The sequence below is a fragment of the Cydia strobilella genome, chromosome 18, assembly GCF_947568885.1.
Source record: "Cydia strobilella chromosome 18, ilCydStro3.1, whole genome shotgun sequence".
Lineage (NCBI taxonomy): Eukaryota > Metazoa > Arthropoda > Insecta > Lepidoptera > Tortricidae > Cydia > Cydia strobilella.
The window spans coordinates 6,755,877-6,776,780 of NC_086058.1; positions in this window are offsets into that span (position 1 = coordinate 6,755,877).

The window sequence follows — 20,904 nt, forward strand, 5'->3', positions numbered from 1 at the left end:
TTCTACAAATTGTAGAATTGTAGACTACAATGCAGATCTTTTGTAAAGTATACTTGAAGTCATTGGGCATTCAGCAAACTGGCGTGGTATTTCAGTACCTATCTATACATTTTATTTCGTTTTTTTTTTTTACATATATCCATTAACTTTGTCGCCTTTTGTAAAAACCGCGAATATAACTTTAAAAAAGTCCGAAATTTTCGCCGTTTTTTGGATTTTTGACAGTTGCGTTCGGCGCTCGAGGTGTCAAACATCAACATCATAAAAAAGTCTGCAAAAAATCAACTACCGGATTTGACGCAAACGCAAATGTATAAAGTTACTGTATTAAATACAAGTTTTTCTAAATTTGTGGAATAATTATTTTGTATTAATACATTTCTGCACTAAATAGCATACAATCCGAAATAGCCATTCAGAAACTTATTGATTTTTTTTACCTTGTTCTCGCGCTTCAATTCCAAATTCAAGTTGGTTTTTCAATGGTTGTTATATACGACAATACGACTGTTATACGCTATGGGAGCTGATGTGCAGTCGAAAACTTTCCGAAAATCGCGAAATTTCCACATAGTGAAAGTGGAAACTACTCATATTTTTGTTTGGGAATCGAAATTTTCCATTTCCCAAACTTAAGTTTTCTGTGAAATATTTCTGAAATTTCCGATAACTGCAAACTTTTTGGAAACTTTCCTAAACTTTACAGTCGGGTCAGTACATATAGGGACATTTTACTGTAGCATCCGATTTTTGCACAGCAGTAGATTTGTAGAGCTGAAATTTGATGTCTTATTGTAGCATTTATAAGAATAAGGCAAACTTGTTGAGGCAATTTTGTGTGAGTGTGCGTGGGTTGATGTGCAAGAAATAAGTTTAGTACATAGTAACTTTAATTCCTTGGGATTCTGTGTGACTGCAGTGATGTAGGTATAGAATAGACTATTCTTAAATGAATATTCGTAAATATAATACCGATTAACCACAGTTTACCAAAGTGAGATTATTAGCATAGTGTGTAGAGAAAAGTAATGTAATATAATAAGTACTATAACTTATACATTTCATTACATGTCAGTAATTTTTGGAAAACGTACAAAGTTTTTGGAATTACAAATATGAATAAGTAATTAATAATTTATTGAATTAGAGTTAGTTAGCGATGTAATTAGTTAGTAAATATTGTTGCATTTGTTCGTTTTGTAAAATTATATTAAGGATATAAAATATATTTATTTTATTGTACTGAAATAAAAATTGTTTTCTTTATTTTATGGTTTTCTTCAAACATAAATAAACCTTTCCAATAGGTACTAATCAATATGGTGATTGCAGAAAATGATACATATACGGTCTAATAGAACCCGGACTAATCTTAATAAGGTGTAGTTTCCTCTCTGGATTAGAAGGGCAGATAGCGAACACTTTCGTCAAAATGTAAATATGTGCCAATTCTTGGGATTTTGGTTCTGCGCGAACACCGGATTCCCTGAGTGTGTCGAAAATGTAGAAACTTGACTTTTGATTGGTTTTATTTAAATCTGTAAATATAAAAATCTGTTATTATTAGAAGTGCACGAGTAGGAATACAAATACGAGAAAGACACGATCAATAATGTCACATTAGTTTGCAATTTGCAAGTTCATATTAGGCAGAGTCCAACTACGTCAAGTATGAAGCTGTTAGAGGCTATATATATGCATTCTTACTTACGCGAGATCAGTAGCCTGTCTACATCGCTTATCATCAAATAAGAATGAAAAATATGAATATTTTATATAGTAAAATAATTTAGATATAAAATTGAAACGTGAAGCATTTTTGAATTCGGTGACGCAAATTGATTTCAGTGCCTGCACATGATTACGGTGTTTTTTTTTAAATCTCAAATATCTTAAAAACTATAAAGGTTCTAATGGAGGCCTCCGCTACCAATATTTTTTATATAAAGACTAGATTTTAGGAAATAGTCACATCAAAAAAGTAAAAAAAAAAAAAATCGGCACCGAATTCACACACCAAAGGTCATCTCGGAGAATCGCCGCAATACGAACGAACTTGAACAGTTGAACCAATACATTTCATATTTTTATCCGACTTCAATTTCATAGAAGGAGGAGATTCTGTATTCGGTTGTGGCTATGTTTTTTTTTTCAGGGAATCGGGTAATGGCGGTTGAAGGGTTGGTGATTCAGGGTTCAGGGTCGAGGGTAGGGAGTGAAATGTCTTTAAATCACCCGTAGGGATCGGATCAAAAACTAAGTAATTATGTCCGACTCACGCTTGACTGCACATTTCTAATAGGTTTTCCTGTCAACTGGTAAAGAACTATTTTATGTATTTTTTTCAAAACTTTAGACCCAGTAGTTTCAGAGATAAAGGGGGGGGGGGGGATGGTCATTTTTTGTTTATTTTCTTTTATAACTTCTATACTATTTATTTTAAAATTACAATAAAAATATATTTCATATTTCTCAAAAATAAGTCTTTTATTTAATATGTAACACGATACACGATAGGTATAGTTTAAAAAACTTTATTTTTTAATTTTCTCATTTACCCCCCAAAAGTGGCCCCCGTGTTTAAAATTAATTTATTTACGTTAGGTACATGTCCATCTTTGGGTCACCAACGTACATATGCATACCTAATTTCAACTTAATTGGTCTAGTAGTTTCGGAGATAATAGGGTGTGACAGAAGGACAGATAGACAGACGCACGAGTGATCCTATAAGGGTTCCGTTTTTTTCTTTTGAGGTACGGAACCCTAAAAAATACATTGTTAAAAATTGTGTAATGTACGGAACCCTTGAAACGCGAGTCCGACTCGCACTTGGCCGGTTTTTTTTAATGATATCTATAGGAGGCAACGGAGCAGACGTATCGTCTGATGGTAAGTGATTACCGTCGCCCATGGACACATGCAACACCAGCGGGGTTGTAAGTGCGTTGCCGGCATTTAAGATGGGAGTACGCTTATTTCTACAAGGTTTAAAGGTCGTATCAGTCCGGAAATACCACCGGCGACAGTTCATTCCACAGTTTAGCTGTGAGAGGCAGGAAGTTTCTGGAGAAACAATAAACCGCTAAAAATATTATGCAAAAATCATGCTTAAAAATTTCACAGCGTCTAAAATAAGGCGAAATCTAATAAATAACTCGACAAATATGTTATACCAACCTAAGCACCTTCTTTACAATTGGTTTTATGCAGAGGCTCCCAACCTTTTAGCCCCTTGGTGAAAAATAGAATCTGATTGTATGGATTGTTCCCTGGTCATATCTACCTAGAATATTTTTCGTGCCGTATTTGTTTATGGAATTCAGAGCGTTAGCGAGAGCGTACAATCTTGGCATTACGCCGATGTCTCCTCATGATAAAAAAAATCTATCGTAAACAATAACGCAAAAACGGTCAAACTGATTAGAACGGCATGGCATAGGTACAGATACAGATAGTTGATAAAGCATGGATACTTATTTTACCGGGATTCTTTTCGTTGGGTCCGCATAATATTTACTTTGTTAAAGAACATACCTATTACATAAAAAACTTAACGTAGCTGTAGACTTAAATTTTCAGTATCAACCATATTGCAGTAATGAAAATACCATAAACCCTAATTTGATATTCAAGATAATGCATATCTGTAAGTTATAGAAAAAAATCGTAGTTTTTCGCGACATCCTTTCCCACGGCCGACGTGTTGGATTTGCCAAAATAATCACGTACAGCCAATTACACTCTTAACTCAAGTCTCATGAAGTACCCTGTTGTTTCATAAGAGCCCTTATCTATTAACAATTTTGTACTTAAAACTTACAATGGGCTTCCTGAAGAGTGGTATCCGCGTTACCAGCGTGAGAAAATTGTAGGACTTGCTATTGAGTTGTATTATGCACGCATGCACAAGTATAAGTAAAAATTATGCACATGGTTCACGGTGTTCACACGTTACGTTGCAGTGGCTATAACGAAGTGTTTGATAGGAATAGGAAACGTTGTGAAAAACATTTAATATAATGAATAAACAAATTTCGAAGGTTGTAAGATATTTTTATTTAATCATGAGAATAATACATGTACAGCTCTTATTATGGTAATACTGTAAAGACAGCTGGGGATACCCCCTGCAAAGAAATTTGTATGCAAAGGTGCTAAGCTAATTGTATTGCTGACTGTGCCTAGTTAAAGTGATAGATGCTTGTAAAGTCAGAGGATTCACGCACGTCACATACAAGTAAATAGTCAGATACTTTATAGTTATAGATGTGTCTTTTATGTTGATTTTAACTCTAAAATTTGGTGACATCTGCGAAGGCTGATGGTCATGCCCCGGAGTGTCCCCACGGAACGTATTTCCGCTGCACGAGGACTGAGCACATTCAATGGTCAAATACCTATCTTTAAAATGAACCGAGCCCGCCGGGCCGAAGATATCATCTTTAACACAAACATATTTGCGAGAATTGTTATTTATTGTATATTCCCAAATAGTACAACTAATGTTTGCATTTTCAACCCGCCATTCCCTATTCAAGTGTCATTGTCTGTTAAGCTTTTGTTTGAGTTAGCAAGAAAGTATACAATGCCAATAAACCCTAATGGTGAAGGATCAAGTACTTAACACCAGTAGCCGATGGGTTAAGTGAAGTACCGACAGTGGAGACAATACAACAATGTCGTTGAAGTTGTGAAAGACGTATAAAGTAAAAACTTCCTGGATTATGCTACGAGTAGTTGAAATGTTTAGGGACTCCTATAGATGTGGATGAAGTTGCAGCGCCGACTTTGATGGTATTAAAGTTTACTGCTGTTATCAGTGAAACAAAAGAAATCCACTAATATTGCAACTACTTACTCACTTGAGAGTGCAGATGCGGATGCAAAAGAAAAATGTACCTTTTTATTCACCTAGCACAGTGATGCGTGTAGAACATCGAAACTGGACAAAATTATTTTATTATTATTACTATTATATGACGGGACCATATCACGGGACCATGGGGTCCCGGACCTTTGGGAGGCGTACGTGGGGCCGAAGCCAACAGCGCAGAGGCCCTTTAAGACACTTTAATCTAAATGCAAGGGATACACGTGGCGGATACCATCCCCGATAGCACAATGTGATACATCCGGAGATGGTCCCCGCCAGGTGCAAAGACTATTGCAGTGCAGCACTTTTGTGCTGCGATGGGAACTAAGGTCATGGGTCAATAAAGGGTGTTTAAGAAAAAAAATTAACAGTAATAAAAATGCATATTGAAACATCAAAAAAATTTTTTAATATAAGACCGTCGGCCGAATATTCGGTATCCGGTAGCCTAATATTCGGCCGGCTGAACATTTTGAGTTTTGCAGGTGCGCGTCGCAAGGTTTTGACCTGTTTTGTAGTGAACTAGTGAACTTTCGCGCGGACTCATTTCTAGGTTCGTAACGAGATTAAGTTAGGTTTAAAGATATTTATTCTCATAAAAGACATACAAGTCACTTACACGAGAACCCTTACCCTTATCACTCAATATTGAAGGAGTTGAGGGGAAAATAGCATGTGGTAATCTTAATATATAGGTATTAGCTATTACTTGTAATAACAATTTTTGAGATATTCAATGGGGGTTTTTGTCCACTTACATTGTTCTACACGCATCACTGTGCCTAGGTAGCTGCTCTTTTTTGTTACATTAAAAAAATAGGTAGTTCCTCTACAAAAATAAGATATCTTTATTACTTTTCAATACTTCGGGCTCTCTTAAATTAAATATCTATTGTTAATTCTTTTGCATTCTAATTTCATATTGTGCTTACTTATCGGAGAATTTCTTTATAATAACTTCGGCTCTATCTTCATATCATATTCAAATAGTTTTTCACCTGTCCACTAATACAAATGTAATCCGACAACAAATAAACATAATTTTACCGTTTTCATAGATAAACTGTTAAGACGTACCCACATTGTGTGTCTTACCGTTATGCATGTCGTAACAACATACAAATGTACTTACTTTTATATGTATGATTTAAAAGTTTATATGATCTCTTAGATATACCAAACTTTGGATGCATGTGCTTATCTTATATAATTAATTGTAAACTGGTAGAGCAACGGTCGAAATTAAGAGTCTGACAGGCCCAGCATGCGGTTATCATGTTATGTATAGGTAGGTAAAGTATAAGTATATGGTAAGCTCGACCGCACACTAATAATTACAAAATTAGCATATGTATATTATCTTCCTAGACTTTAGGACTCGTGAGGTATAAGCTCAATTTTTTTTTTCTCAAAACAAAAAAAATATCATTACATTAATCATCATGTTTCATTTTGACAAGCATTTATTTAACTTCCTGACATGTAAGTAAATATGTAACAAACTACGTAGGTGCCTATGTAAGTTGACTTCAAAATCGCAATCTGTCTTTTATAGACACTAAATAATCTGAAAAGTAATAAAATATGGAAAAGTAAAATACACAATTATACTACTCGAATACTTAGATGTTTTCATTGTCATATATAAGGAAATTTAACCCAGTTAGATTATCCGCCGTATTGATACAAGAAAAAAAGGATAACATAAAATATTATCCCTTTCATATGCGCTAGCAACTGATATGTTTGATGTGGATGACGTAGGTCATTCCATCGTGGTACCTATCTGCAAAAGTGGTATCGTGGTAAATGTTGTAATTTTTATACCAAGTAATTTTTTTCCACCTTTTACCAGTGGTAACTACTGGGAAAAAACAATCCCAGTAGTTACCACCAAACCGAGTTGATGGTAACTACTGGGAACCAGTGGTAAAAGGTGGAAAAAAAATCCCAGTAAGCACTGGTAACAACTTGGTGGTAACTAGTGGAGTTGAGTGGGTTTGCAGACGATGCAAAAAATTGATGCTTACAACATTTCCTTGGTGGTGGTATGTAGCTAACCCACCCACGCTACTACACTAGCAATCTCTGCCTTTATACCCTAGAATCCCGTAAGCTCGGCCTATGTCAATGGACTCAGAAACATTTTATATTATTCTCCAAGAAAATGATATTCACGTGGAATCGTCTGCGGCGAGTCTTATTGCGCGCCACACACGCTCTGCTCGAGCATGGCGCAACAATGAGGAAACTATTCGGTTTGGTTGGAGCATAATTACTGCATCATCAGCGGTCATTACGGCGACGACCACCCACGGCTTGTTTCAGTAGCCTTTGGTGTCCTGAGGCTAGGCTCCAGGATTTGAAGGCATGCGTGTAAGGTATTGCATGCCGTAGTTGGGAAACCTATTCGGACTTTACAAATATGTTATTGTCATTAGTCACACATCTCGCTTGCACCAATATAGGTGTAGGTTATTTGGGTATGTCTTCTTAATAGGGTATTTGACTGTACATATTTAAAATACATTATTTTACACCATGCATGAAATAAAGCACCAGAAGATTAATAGAGAAACGTAGACAGCAGTTATTTTTAGACACAATTTATATTTTACAACTCGTATAAAACTATAAAGAGTACGTAATTTGATTGTGACGTCACATGCTAGTGTGTCATAAATATCGTTTAGCCAGTTTAAATAAAGAAACTGATTTGACTAGTAGTCAAATACCCTATTTAAACTTTGTTTTGTAAAAAGCCCTATTTTTGGGAATACACAATTAGTCTACAACTTTCGAGTCATGGGAAAGTAAGGCTTTAAAAAATTGTAACTGTTGTAAGGTAACCTGATAGGTAAGTCTTTCAGGTTTCGCAAAAAAATATAGATAAGTACCACCTAGTACCTACATACAAAAAGTATTTTTTAAATCCGTCTTTTATTGCAGACAGGCAACTACGATACGGAGCTGAGTATTGACTAATAAAAAAAACAACTTTACTGTTACAACTCGGGAACCTATCCAATCCAATGGTTTAATTAATCAACTGTTACTATGTTTCCCGAGTTTTTAAAATAGGTAACTTAATTTTGACTGAAATGTTACAAATAAATAAATTTTAATTTTATTTAAAATAGGTAACTTTATTTTGACTGAAATATTATGGTAGTTACGATCCTTTACTCGGATGCTGGACCAGGGTGCGTAGCCAATATGCCAATCGTTTACGCTCCGTGGCGAACGAAACGCAACTGTCACTGTCGCAAAATATGGAAAAGTGATAGAGAGGCACAAAGCGTTTCGTTGTCATAGCGCAAGCGACTATCACCTTGGCTAGGCACCCAGCTCGCAAGTGCTAGTTATATCTGCACCGACAATTTTATTTAAGATGACTTAAACGCTTAACTACGTATCTTACTGCCAAAGGCCTGTAACTATTTAGCGTGAGTTACATGAAGATAGTTTAAACTACAGCAATTTTACTGCAGATAGTTTCGCAGAATGTAAATGTTTCAATGGTGGTACGGTGGTAGATTGGTAGGTTGGTATTTTATTTTATTGAAGATTGCTAGAAAGATATAAGTTATTTATCCTGGAGAAGGTACTTGTAATTGTATTAGTACAATTCATATTGAATTTTGAACTCTTATGGGATTAATCCATTTTTAAATAATACCGAAATCGCCCTGGGACTTACGCGGCTACTCTGCAGAGCACAAAACGCAATTGTGTTCATAGGATTAAAAACAATATTTAATCGTAAATACCGAAGTTACCTAAGTATATTCAAAGATAAATATATATTATATCTCCGTGATAGATGTATTCGTGGTATACAGTATAAGGAAAAAACGTGCCTCGAAAATCAAGAAAATTTGATTGAAAGAGACAACAAAGAATGAAAAGAATACGCGTTAGAGAAAATTAAAAGATAATTTCATAAATAGGGGATATTACTGCAATGTTCTGCCGCCAGAGTGCAGTACTAGCCTTTTTAGTAAACCATAGAGTAACTTATACATACTGTACCTTTTACAGGTTTTTAATAAGTTTTCAGAGATAATAAAATATGACTATGATGCATCAAGGCGGTTTGATTACAGAGGACCTACCGGGAAACTCGAATCCGAAATTTCACTATCTGCCTCTTTATCGCTCGAATATGCAAGAGTGACAGAGATGTTAGATAACGAAATTTCGATTCTCTTGTTTCGCGATAGACCCTCAAATTGTGGTTGTGGCGCCACCTACGCAGAGTTTCGCGTAATATTCCCTATTATCTTCTGTGTTTAGAAATTCATTGTAGACCGCCGACAAAATGCCTTAATAATTGTGTGTACAAGACATCGTCGGCTCTAGATAGCGGTGATAGGCACCTAGCTAGATGATTACATTTTGTCACAACAATAATTATTATCTGCAAAGGGATTATGGTATTAAACTTTATGATTGCGTATTTGATAATACGTGTAATGTAACTTCATCGTGAAAATGAGATATATGTTCCACATTTTACGTATTATTTTACATAAAACTGTTTTGAAATATGTATAATTAAGTAGATTACTTGTTAATACCCTGGTGTCCCTGGTAGATACTAAAAAGTATTAGAAACTAATTTCTTCTGGTTTCTACATATGAGATAAAAAGTTCTCTTAATCAGCCAGACGGAGGAAGAGGGTTCTATTTTATTTTATCACTCAGTGCCCTATAGCCTAGGTATCTATTCGAGATGTTCTAAATTTATATGAGATTTTATTGCAATCTTGCGCCTCGATCAATTCAACGTCATTACGATCAATAGAACGTCATTGCAATCATAGCAATAGAGTTAGCGAAAACAAGTCATATTTTTGAAAAGCGCATTCATCATTAGTTTTATGAAAAAACATTTTCCGACCTTGAATAAACCCTAATAAGTATTGCAATAGTTTTTTCCCCTCACTAGCTCGGAAAGCCGTCTTTTATCTTTTAAAACAAGCGGGGAAAAACGCATTTTAACCACTAGTGGGGAAAGTAATTTGACCTTGGATGGAGCGTGTTTAAGTAGCTTGACAGATAACAAAACGTAAAACGCTCATAATAATGGTTCGTTCGATATTAATATGGTTTGAGAATCTAATAAAAAATACCAAATTTAGCTTTATTTAATAATTTTAAGTCATAAACCTTAAAATTCCATAAGAAACGTTAGATTTTTTATAATGATATTAAATATAATTCTGAACGCACAAGTTGAGTCGATGCAATTTCAAAACGCATCGTTGACATTTCATACGTCAGAACAGAAATGTCAACATTGTCAACAAAATTTTTACTGTTCTTCTCACCGACTCACGTAAAAATCAGAATTTCTAGTGTTTTCTGTTATAATATCGTAAAAAAATTAGTGATTCCAGTGATGAAGATGATCTAACGCCTGTGGATGTTGCACTTTCCTCGCTATAGTGAGGGGAAAAGTTTTGTGTTACACACGGGTGCAAATGTATTTTACTTCTCGTGTGTTGAAACGCTCGCTACGCTCAGGATTATATAGTTGAACCACGAGCGAAGCGAGTATAATCCTTTCGCTTGCTCGTGTTTCAATTCCACACTCGCGCGTAAAATACAACTTTGCACCCTTGTATAACAAATAACTATTTACTTCTCGTATGTTGAAGCACTCGCTCCGCTCAGGATTCTATTATAGAACGACTCGCTTCGCTCGTGGTTCAACTATAGAATCCTTTCGCTTGCTCGTGTTTCAATTCCACACTCGCGGGTAAAATACAACTTTGCACCCTTGTATAACAAATAACTATATTTTTAACATTTTAGCTTTCACGGAAAGTGACAACATCACGTATCATATTAGATCAGCTTATCTCTCAACTTAGGATTTTGTGCCCAGGGTTAGCTTTCCGACCTTTTAGTGGAAACCGTACCTAACGAGCCCAATTTCAAGAAAAACCGCAAATCCATTTGGCACAGGCGTACTAGAGGTCAAAACAAATTTTTTGTCTCGCAGTTCTTAAAAAAAAAGTTTTATTTTAAAAAGAATGGCTGAAATGTAATGATGTGGTGTATTTTTAGAATCGTCCCAAAAAGCTCTTTCATATGATACTACACACGATAGGTTTCAAAAAAAATATTTTTCCCATACAAAACACAAGACCGAAGTGATCCTATAAGTGTTCCGTTTGTCAAAACAAAGTTTTGCACGGAACACTAAAAAAAAATGACTCGGCACTCCCCTACTAAGGGATTTTTTTTTAGGTACTGCGGGTCAAAAATTTTGTTTTGACCTCTAGTATGCGTGTGCCAAACGACTAAACTGTCCATCGATTTGAGTTTTCTTTTGCGTACCTACACCTTACAGCCCTTTCACTATTTGCTTTTCCACTTCGCACGGTCTTCGGTATCCTCTTTCGTGAGACTATTGGCGAACCAAACAGCAGGTACACCGACTTGCAGGTGAAGCTAGCTTGGGCTCAAATATGGTAGGAGGGCCTCATAAACACCGATCGTTATATTATTAATATTATATGGAACAAAAGACGTATATTGCCGGATATTGCACATTAGGTCTTAGGATAAGGATATCTACAACGACCGGTCGTGCTCTGCCATCATTCACTCAACTGATGAGGGGACTTCTACAAGTTATTCAGGACACCTAACAAAAAACTGTAAAAACAAATTTCGAAAATATGGACCTCGACAGTCGTGTAAAACTAAATTTCCTCAAATTCACGGCGATCAGAACGGTGATCACAGCAAAGTGTAGACAGTCGTGCTCCGTGTATCCGTCTCGCATTATAGGCGTGTAGCGTCGTGCCGTGGGCCCGAGCGCGGTGGTCCCGACTGAAAATTATACTTCGTTACTCTCGAACTAGAGCAACTTATATGTCTATTATTATAATAGCCACGGTAACTGGGACGGTGGCACGGAAGATTTAAATAGGACAGGTGTTAAACTACAGAGGCATGATTTGATCAAGGTCTAATTTTAGGAATTAAACCGAGAATAAACGTTAAAACTTCAAGGATTTCGTAAGCCCTGGTCTAGTTTAAACTAATACCCGTATCTACTGGAAATCTGGAACCTGAACAAGTTTCTTTTGCTTGATTTGAAACCGAGACCTTTGTCAATTGAAGATTGTCGCTCAATTTTTTCATGTGTTTTCTATCAATGTTTCGATTCAATAAAATGAGCACAGTAAAGATTTAATAGATCATACCAATCAGATTTAAGTTTTAATTTATTGTTTCTGTTTGAAGCAATTATCGGTCTATTTTATATAATTATAACATCCAGAATATAAAATGCAGTATCACTCACATTCGTATTCCACATCTGTACCTACAGGAGAATGGTATACGAGTATACGGGCTTTATATATATTTGCGGGCGGGCATAATAGTTCTGTAGCTTTATTTGACGTTCATAAGCGCATTGTAATATGCCTATAAACTATCTTTATCTTGTCTCTTTAGTGACTTTTCATGTGAACAAACTCGCGAGACTTCCATGATTGTGTCACTCGTACATCATTTACGCTAGCTAACTGTTTCAGTCATTTCAAAAAGAACTTGAGTTCGTTCTACTTGCATACTGATGAAACGGCCTTTCCCCATTTGCGAACCGTTCAATTACAGAAAAACCGAACAAAAGCGAACGGCCTCCTCCTCAGTTATTGTATCGGCTAATGTTCATCTTTACTTGAATTGCTATAGTAATTAGAAGGCTTACGCAAGACGGGACAGGCTGCGGTAATTGGGACCACCCGCGGAGACAAAGTAGAAACAATGCTATACCTATGCCAATCATGGCATACGATTACTTTAATTAAGATGTCCAAGGCGTGACCTCGAAAGCTGTCAAAGGTTAAATTCGTGGGTGTAGGTTTAGAGCGCTTTAAATAGCTTTCTTGTATGGTATTAAGAGCATCTCAACGGCTACGATAGCTGTGGGCTGGTTATGCGATAAAAATGTAAGTAGGTAGATCAAGTATTATCCATTAATGTATCTTTACGAGTAGAACAGTGCAAGAGATGTACCAAGATGATATATGTATGTGTCACGGTGATTAAAGTTTCTGCATAATCCTTTGATGTTAATATCCCAAGAATATATTAAGTACTTTATGAATAGCAGTTAGGTATCCGGGTCCTATTCACAGTTTGTTAGTCTGAGAATCTTTTATTAACGCCCACTTATGAAATGTTAAAGAAAACTGAAATGCCTTATGTCGTAAATCTGCTTTACCTTTCTTTGTATTGAATAATGGAATTTGAGTGGGTCGTATTCAGCTAACTAGGCGTTTATGGACAAGTCGAGAAACTCAAGCAAAAGGTCGCTCCGATGGCTTACCGTGGTCTTAAACTTACAAATATTAATTATACTACATATATGTATTAATTGGAGTATTTTTATATACAAATAAGTAACTAGCCAATGTAATTGCCACATCATTTTATATCCCACAATACTTGCGTTTCGATTCGATAGACACATGAACCAATCCTGCCAGCCAGCCAGGAATAAATAAATCATTGAGTTTTTATGAAGGCGTCATCGCCTCCGCATGTCACCGAGCGGCGAGGCGGCAACTTCAAAAGAACATCGACTTTCAAGGCGTACCTTTCGATATATCCTATCAAGTTTTATCACCAGGATAATTAAACCTTATTAGTTTGGAATAAGGTAATGTTTGTAAGTACAGGGTCAGAGAGATACGAACGTGTGAAAGTAAGGTTCTTTCTGGACTCGCCGCAGCGTGCTTGAGGTCTTCATTAAACCTTTTTCGATCTGTCATTTGTTTCGAACACCTAATAGCTACGATTGGTCTAAGATTGTAATTAGTCAAAGTCTCATCATAGTTTTTGATGTGAGGAAAAAGGCGGTTAAGTTGAATTGAAAATTCCTATCGACTCGTGGCGACTTCATAGTTTATTTTGTTCTATGTTTCTAGATCATTAACTAAAAAATTGATTAGTTACTGTACGTACCAACTGCACAAATTGTGTATTCGCAAGATCTTTTTACGAATTTTATTTGAAAGTTTGATATTTCCCAATAGTGGTTTGTTTTTGAACTGAGAGAATGTTGAATAACTTAAGTTAGTTCCAAAACAAAAGCTTCATAAAAAGCATAAGTAATAAATACATAATATGATTTTCTATACGTATACAATGCTTGAGTGGCCCAGTCCCTTGCTATTACGTTATTACGCCATCTTGTAAGTACCTACCTACTAATAGCTTCCAATTTTCAAAGCATCTGTAGATCTTATTAATGTTACGGAAAACGATCAGAATGCTTCCTCTTGAGCCGTGATTTATTCTCGATTCTCAGGCTGTGTGTATGTATATTTACATGTCTGTAATAAGCAGTTGTGTGTTCCCAGAAGGAAGCGGCAGAAAAAGCGGGCGGATGGCTCTGATCCGCTCGCCGTCGGCTTTCGAGCGCGCCGACGCCGATAGAGTCATTATGTGCCATTATCCGACACGGATGCTCAATGTTTAGAGTGCGGCTCGATCAAGCTTTTAAGCTCAATCAGATATCGCTGTTTTACACCCACACCTGTCGTAATATCTGCTATCGCGGGTAGCTGTGAGTTAAAACATTTTTAGTATGAGTTAAGGTTATGCTATACTTAAATGTGGACATCATAAAATAAATGGCCTTTAAGGCCTACTTTTCTTGCCGGACACATATAGATATGTTCCAACCTTCTACTTCTTAAAATCTTATATGTTTGAAGCCTCAGTAAAATGTACCCAAATCGTTATCTTTCATATTGTCTAAAGAAAAGACGCTAGTTTTCCAGAACCTTTGTGATCTTTGTTTTTCCTTGTCGTTCCACCCGGTGTTTACGCTATAATGTTCGAAAATAACTGAAACGCTACGTACAGCGTCCATAAGCAGCGTAAAGCATCTACTAAATGCCAACGATAGCTTCCAACGGGCACCGTCCTAATGTATTGTTATGTTTGAATATAAAAGTTCAGACTCTGTTGCGGTAAGACGCTGTGCACTTGAACACAGCGAATGTTTAGTACAAACTCAAATTCGAAAACGAAGCAGCGGCGGCTTTTCTATGAAACCGGGAAATAAGGCTAGCGTGCCAAACCAAAGGTTTAAAAAGTATTAAAAATAAAACTATCGCCAAATTATTTACCACCACCACCATTCACCAGGAATTCACTCTATATTTAAGATCAAAGTTAAAATCATTGAATAAGATTCAGAAACGTGAAGTACATACAATGATAATTTTTTATTTTTTTTTTACTAGCCTAATTTAGTGTCCCACTGCTGGGCAAAGGCCTCCCCTCGTTTCCTCCACTCGACCCTGTCGTTTGTAGTGTCCCGCCAATCCGGATAAAATGCGTCTAAGTCGTCCCGCCATCTCCTTTTCGGCCTGCCTGCACCCCGGCCAGCACCATCTATGGTGTTCCGTGGGTCCCACTCGGTAACCATTTTGGCCCACCTTTCAGGGTGCATGTGGCAGACATGCCCAGCCCAGTCCCACTTAAGCTTAGCGGTCTGGACACCTACATCTACAACTCGAGTTCTGGAGCGCAGTTCCGTGTTTCTGATTCACTGCGAACACCTAGTATACTGCGCTCCATCGCTCGCTGGCAAACCTTGAGTTTGGACTTTAACGCCTCAGTTAATGACCATGTTTGAGCACCGTAGGTTAGGATATGCAGGATACACATGTCGATGAGTTTGCGCTTGAGACACAGGGGAAGGTCGCCCTTCAATAGCGCCAATGATAATGTAAATTTAAAAATCAGTAGGTTATAAAATAATTTAAAATATGGTATGTTAATAAAATATGAATAATAAAATCTATTTAATAATATTTCATGCTTTTGAAAAAGCCTTCTGTTTCTTGGTAAACGGTAATCTTACTAACATCTAGTTAGTTGCTTATGTTACCAGATAAATTGTATATAACTAAGAAGTGCCTATTAAAACTTCCAAATAGCTGCCATGATTAAACCGAAGTCATAAAAAAGTTGCAGAAATAAATACAAATGATTGCCCCGTAAACTTTGACCAGCGCTGATTTTCTTTGTCTGATTAACTCGTCGCGCACGGGCCGCGGGGAGAGGCAGACACGACTCGGGAGGCTCATTCTGTTTTTAGAACTTGATATGGGTTTTAGAAGCATTCCATGAAATTGTTAATTGTCCACCGTTGTCTCGTAATAACGCGATTTTTTTTTCTTTCTATCATAATGGATGTGAAAAATGCTCAGTAAGATAATCATCGATTTCAAACGTTGAAAATTTTTTGGTAATATACGAAATAAAATACGTTTGCGTTATCAAGCATCTCACGCGCACCAATAAATGCGAGTGAGATGCTTTATGAGACGACTCGATTGCATTTCGTCAGCAATGTCAGCATCAATCAGCGTGAGCCGCAAACGCTGATTGGTGCTCATAATAATATGAGAATTATATCAAATTGCTAAATCAGAATCAGCCTCCAGCCACTATACACTTTAGTATCTTGTGGTAATGTTGCGCTGAAATTGTCAAAGGAAACTAGCAGTTTTGAGAGTTAAAGCACTAAAGGGTACAATGTTTCTAGCAGTTAAGAAATGAAAGGTCTCTAGGTCTCTAACATTACTATTGATTTATTAGTATGGCGTTCTTAAGCTCAAAGAATATCGGTTTTAGTTATTATGGTCTTACTTACTGTTTCTTTAATATATGATGTCTATTTCAGTTGATAATTTATATATAGTAGTGTGATTACTTAAAAAACACAAATCCGACGTCTGACTCTACGAGTAAATACATCAATACAGACCTCAATAAGATTGTAAGCCTATACCATCCTATACGGAACAGCTTTGGGCTATAACTTTAAATGGTTGACGTTGTATATCAAGTCCTGATCACGACTTGTGTAAGTTCTCCATCAATCCACAGCGACTTTGTTCTGAATACAGCTAAATCCATCATGTTGGGAATCTAGTCCGTATGTATATATGTAAGTAGTAAACCTTATTTATATTATTGTATAAACGTTAATTATTTATATTCACACGAAACGGGAGTTTCGGAAATCGTTATCCTCTAATGATAAATACGACTTCAAAGTATCGCGGACTTTATATAGATACTCGTACTATGTTACGATTTCCATCCATTTGTGGGAAAGTTTAAGTAAGGTAACCCTTAGGGTAAATTATACAGAAAGATATCGATGGAATTTGATACGCTTAAGAGTAGGTATTTTGCTACAGACACGAACAGAGTACTAATCGCGAATAAAAATCTCAAACCTTGGCTCTTCGCCGAAGTAGATCGAATACGCACCAGTTAAACTATTTGTATTTAATAAAATGGTAGAAAGCATGAAAGTAGAGGTAAAATAAGTTTAAATTTATTTTCTAAAGGTTAGAGGCTTTTTAATTTACGCAATGATTCGAAAAAATGATTTGACACTATAAAAAAAAACTGAAATTTAATATTTTTTAATTTCAGCTACTAAAATGTTACTTGAGATCACTTATAAGCAATAGACTGCCATTATACAAATTTTAAATTATTTCATGCTCTGTATTAGTATTTATTATACTAGTATTAGTTTTGTTGTACTTACTAACACTATATGGATCAAAATGATTTAAAATAAATAATTGAATTGAATGGAATTGAATTATACTGTAAATAGGTAAATATTATGATTTCAAACATGGCGTGACATAACAGAAAAGTTTTGTGAAAATGATATTCCAATCCGAACGCAAAATGGTGCTGTTCGTTTTATATTAGTTGTCTTTTATCTATCTCAGGCGTAGTTACCTGGCTTAACAACTCAAGGCTGTACGCAGATTGCCTAATCATACATGCCATACGATTAACTAAATATATCTCACTAATCTCAGGCGTGGCAAGGGACAATACTACGAAATGCATATGCATACTCGTATTATGCATATTCTTAAAGGAAATGATTAACATGGTTAAAAATTAAAATACAATTGTTGCGGCTGGGTACAGGGCTCGGAATATAAGATACAGACACTATCAGAAAAGCTTTCACATGTCGCCGTTATAGCATTGGCACAAGGTTTGTTTTTGTGTGGCTTACAAAAAAGGTTTATTCATTATATACCAGAGACTGGTTTTAATAAAGACTTCTACAAACACGGACGCATCATTTGCTACGGCTGGCGCGTCAAAAACACTTTACGAGAACTTTAAGTTGTTATTTTACACAGAGAAACAAATACTAATATTGTCTACTTATGGAAAATTTGTAAATACAATTCGTACTATACCTATAACTATTCTATCCACATAACGTATGTAAATTGTGAGTTAGTACGTTAGTAGTCGATTGAATGCACAAGAGTCTTGATATTCGTGTTGGTTATATGCTAAGGGTCGGTTGCACCAAACTGTTTGTCATCATTAAAGAGTTTGCTAAATTTTATTGTATAGAAAGTTTCATAGTAAACCGCCGCGGCGCGCCGGGTGACGTTGATCAGTCCGTCAAGTGCGGATGGTGCAACTGGCATTAAGTAGATGAAACAAATACGTGCCTCGGTTTTCGGCCAGTGGGAACATAATTATCATATTAAACAAACAGTCTTAGTAACCCTTTGGTATGACATGATTCACATGATCGACCCAATGATTTTGTTCGTTAACATTCTCTTAAATACCTGAAAGAGCTACATGGTGATGTGTTTCTATTTCTAAGCCCAGGAACTCTATTAACATGCGACTGTGTATGGAGATTGGCAATCTTTTATTTACTTGTCTTTGATTATACCTGTACGTGTGTGGGTGCAGGCCTACGCTTCACACGTGTACCGGATGCTGAAGATTTAGGATGATATACAACTTTATCCAGATTGCTAGTGTAAAGACCGTAACTAATGAAATTTCTCTATTGAAACGGGCCGTTTAGAGTTTAAGAGGCTGCTTTATTTTCAGTGTGGATTAGGCTTTATCGATTAAGCTCGAAATATGAAAGTTTGTGATATCCGTTATGTAATCGTTGTAAGTGTAACAAAATATTTTAGAAATATATATAACTAAAAAAAAATTTGGATAGATTAAATAACATTTTGTTGCACATAACAAATGAATTTTAAGATACGAGGTGTAATTAAAATAAATTTTCATAATGGCCTAGCATTCAAATGAATGAATCTAAATCCTAAGTCACAAGGCAAAACCTATGCGGTGTGAGATTTGGGAGGTCCGTAGCTACTCGATAAGCTGGTCTACTTAGCTGTATATCATAACAATATGACCTGATAGATATACCTAGCAGGGAATCGTTGGAGAAGGGCAGCGAAGAGTTTTTATCCATCAGTGAGAGGCATAGGATTATCGTACAGATCCTATTTATTTATTGTAATAAAGGATTATTAATAGGTATTATAAATGTGAAATTATGTAGGTACTTAAATGCTTGTTGATCATTTACGCTAAAACGGTTGAAGGGACGAAATATGGCAAACATAGTTTATAACTTGGAGTCAGGCAGATGCTTTTTATTTTATCTTGACATTTTCTCCCTAATGGGGTGAAATGACGGTTGAAAGGTTAACACGGGAGTAACTACTATGGGGTAAGGAAGTCAGGCCAGTCAGGGGCAATTTAATGACTTTCTACACTGTACAGGGATGTAGTCGCGGACAGTAGCCTGCCTCGATAATGCTTGAAGACTTTGAAGCTTTAACTCATTAAGAATTTGCCACACTGGATGCGTTCTGCGGGCAGCGGTCAGGTCAAACTTCAACTTCAAAGGTGGCTGTCAATATTGTTAGTGGCTGACCGCTGACTGCAGAAAACATCCAGTGTGGCAAATCCTTACATATTTCGTCTGTCTTTAATAAGGACCCAGCGTAATTTTTTTAGTTATCGTTTTGCTATGTCTTGAGTTTAATATCTTACAAAGTATTGTAAAGGTTATGAAACTTATGAAGAACCTAGCCTACTAGTAAATTTATATAACAAACTAAACTAGCTAAGCAAGCCAGTGCTTAAATACCAAGGTAGGTACGTGTAGATATCGACGCCAGCGCAAAAGGAATAAAAGCAGGCGCGAGTCGTCGCGTTTAACAACTTCATCGGCACTAACGAGCGGGAACCAGTTCCGGCCGCGGCCGGTTCAGTGTCATTCCTGTTGACACAGCACGGCTGAGTCGATGTTCCTTTCTGCCCTGATGGTAGGGAATCGAAGTGACATCACTGATCATAATCCGGTTAGAGAAGACGAGGAAGTATCTTCACCGTACAGGAAACACTACGCGTTAGTAAGAGTCGAGCGCTGTCATGGTAACTCACGCGCGATCAGTACGACCACTTACGAGACTTGTGCTTGTTTGCCTGTTGTGGTATAATAACTCTCTGATAACATATAGCAAGTTACGGATATCGAGGTCTTGTTACTCTGGTTCGCCCCAGAATTCGACTGGCCTGCTTTTGTGCAACGCAATGGACAGGCATATTCAGGCAGTACCTCAAAGCACAGAATAACGTATAGATAAGTAACTACGAATATTGTAGTCATACTGTTTTTTTTAATAAGGAATAACGGGCCAATTCGAACAATAATCTAGATATCAACTAGATATCCACTATATATGAAACAGAAACGATAACCAGATATTTAAGATTAGATCATGTCAAATTTGACATTTCCGCGATCCCGAATTTTCCCTTGAACGACTTAAGTTGCTTAAATATCTGGAGGGACGCCATCGCCACAATAATTGTAGCGTGAAGTGACAATTGGTTTCTCGAATCAAACTGCAAAAGATAACTAGTTGAGAACTAAACTATAACGTATCTATTATATCTCGTATTGTTCTGGTATCTAGTAATTATCTATAAGGCATCTGTAAGTACATACAATTTGAGTTATTCTTTAAAAAATCATGGAAAACTTATATCAAAGCCGACGTTAAAAAAATTAAGGTATAAAGAAATGTCTGTCGAACTCGGACGTATCCGATACGAAGTCGTAAAAAACGTTTCGATAAAAATATAGAGGC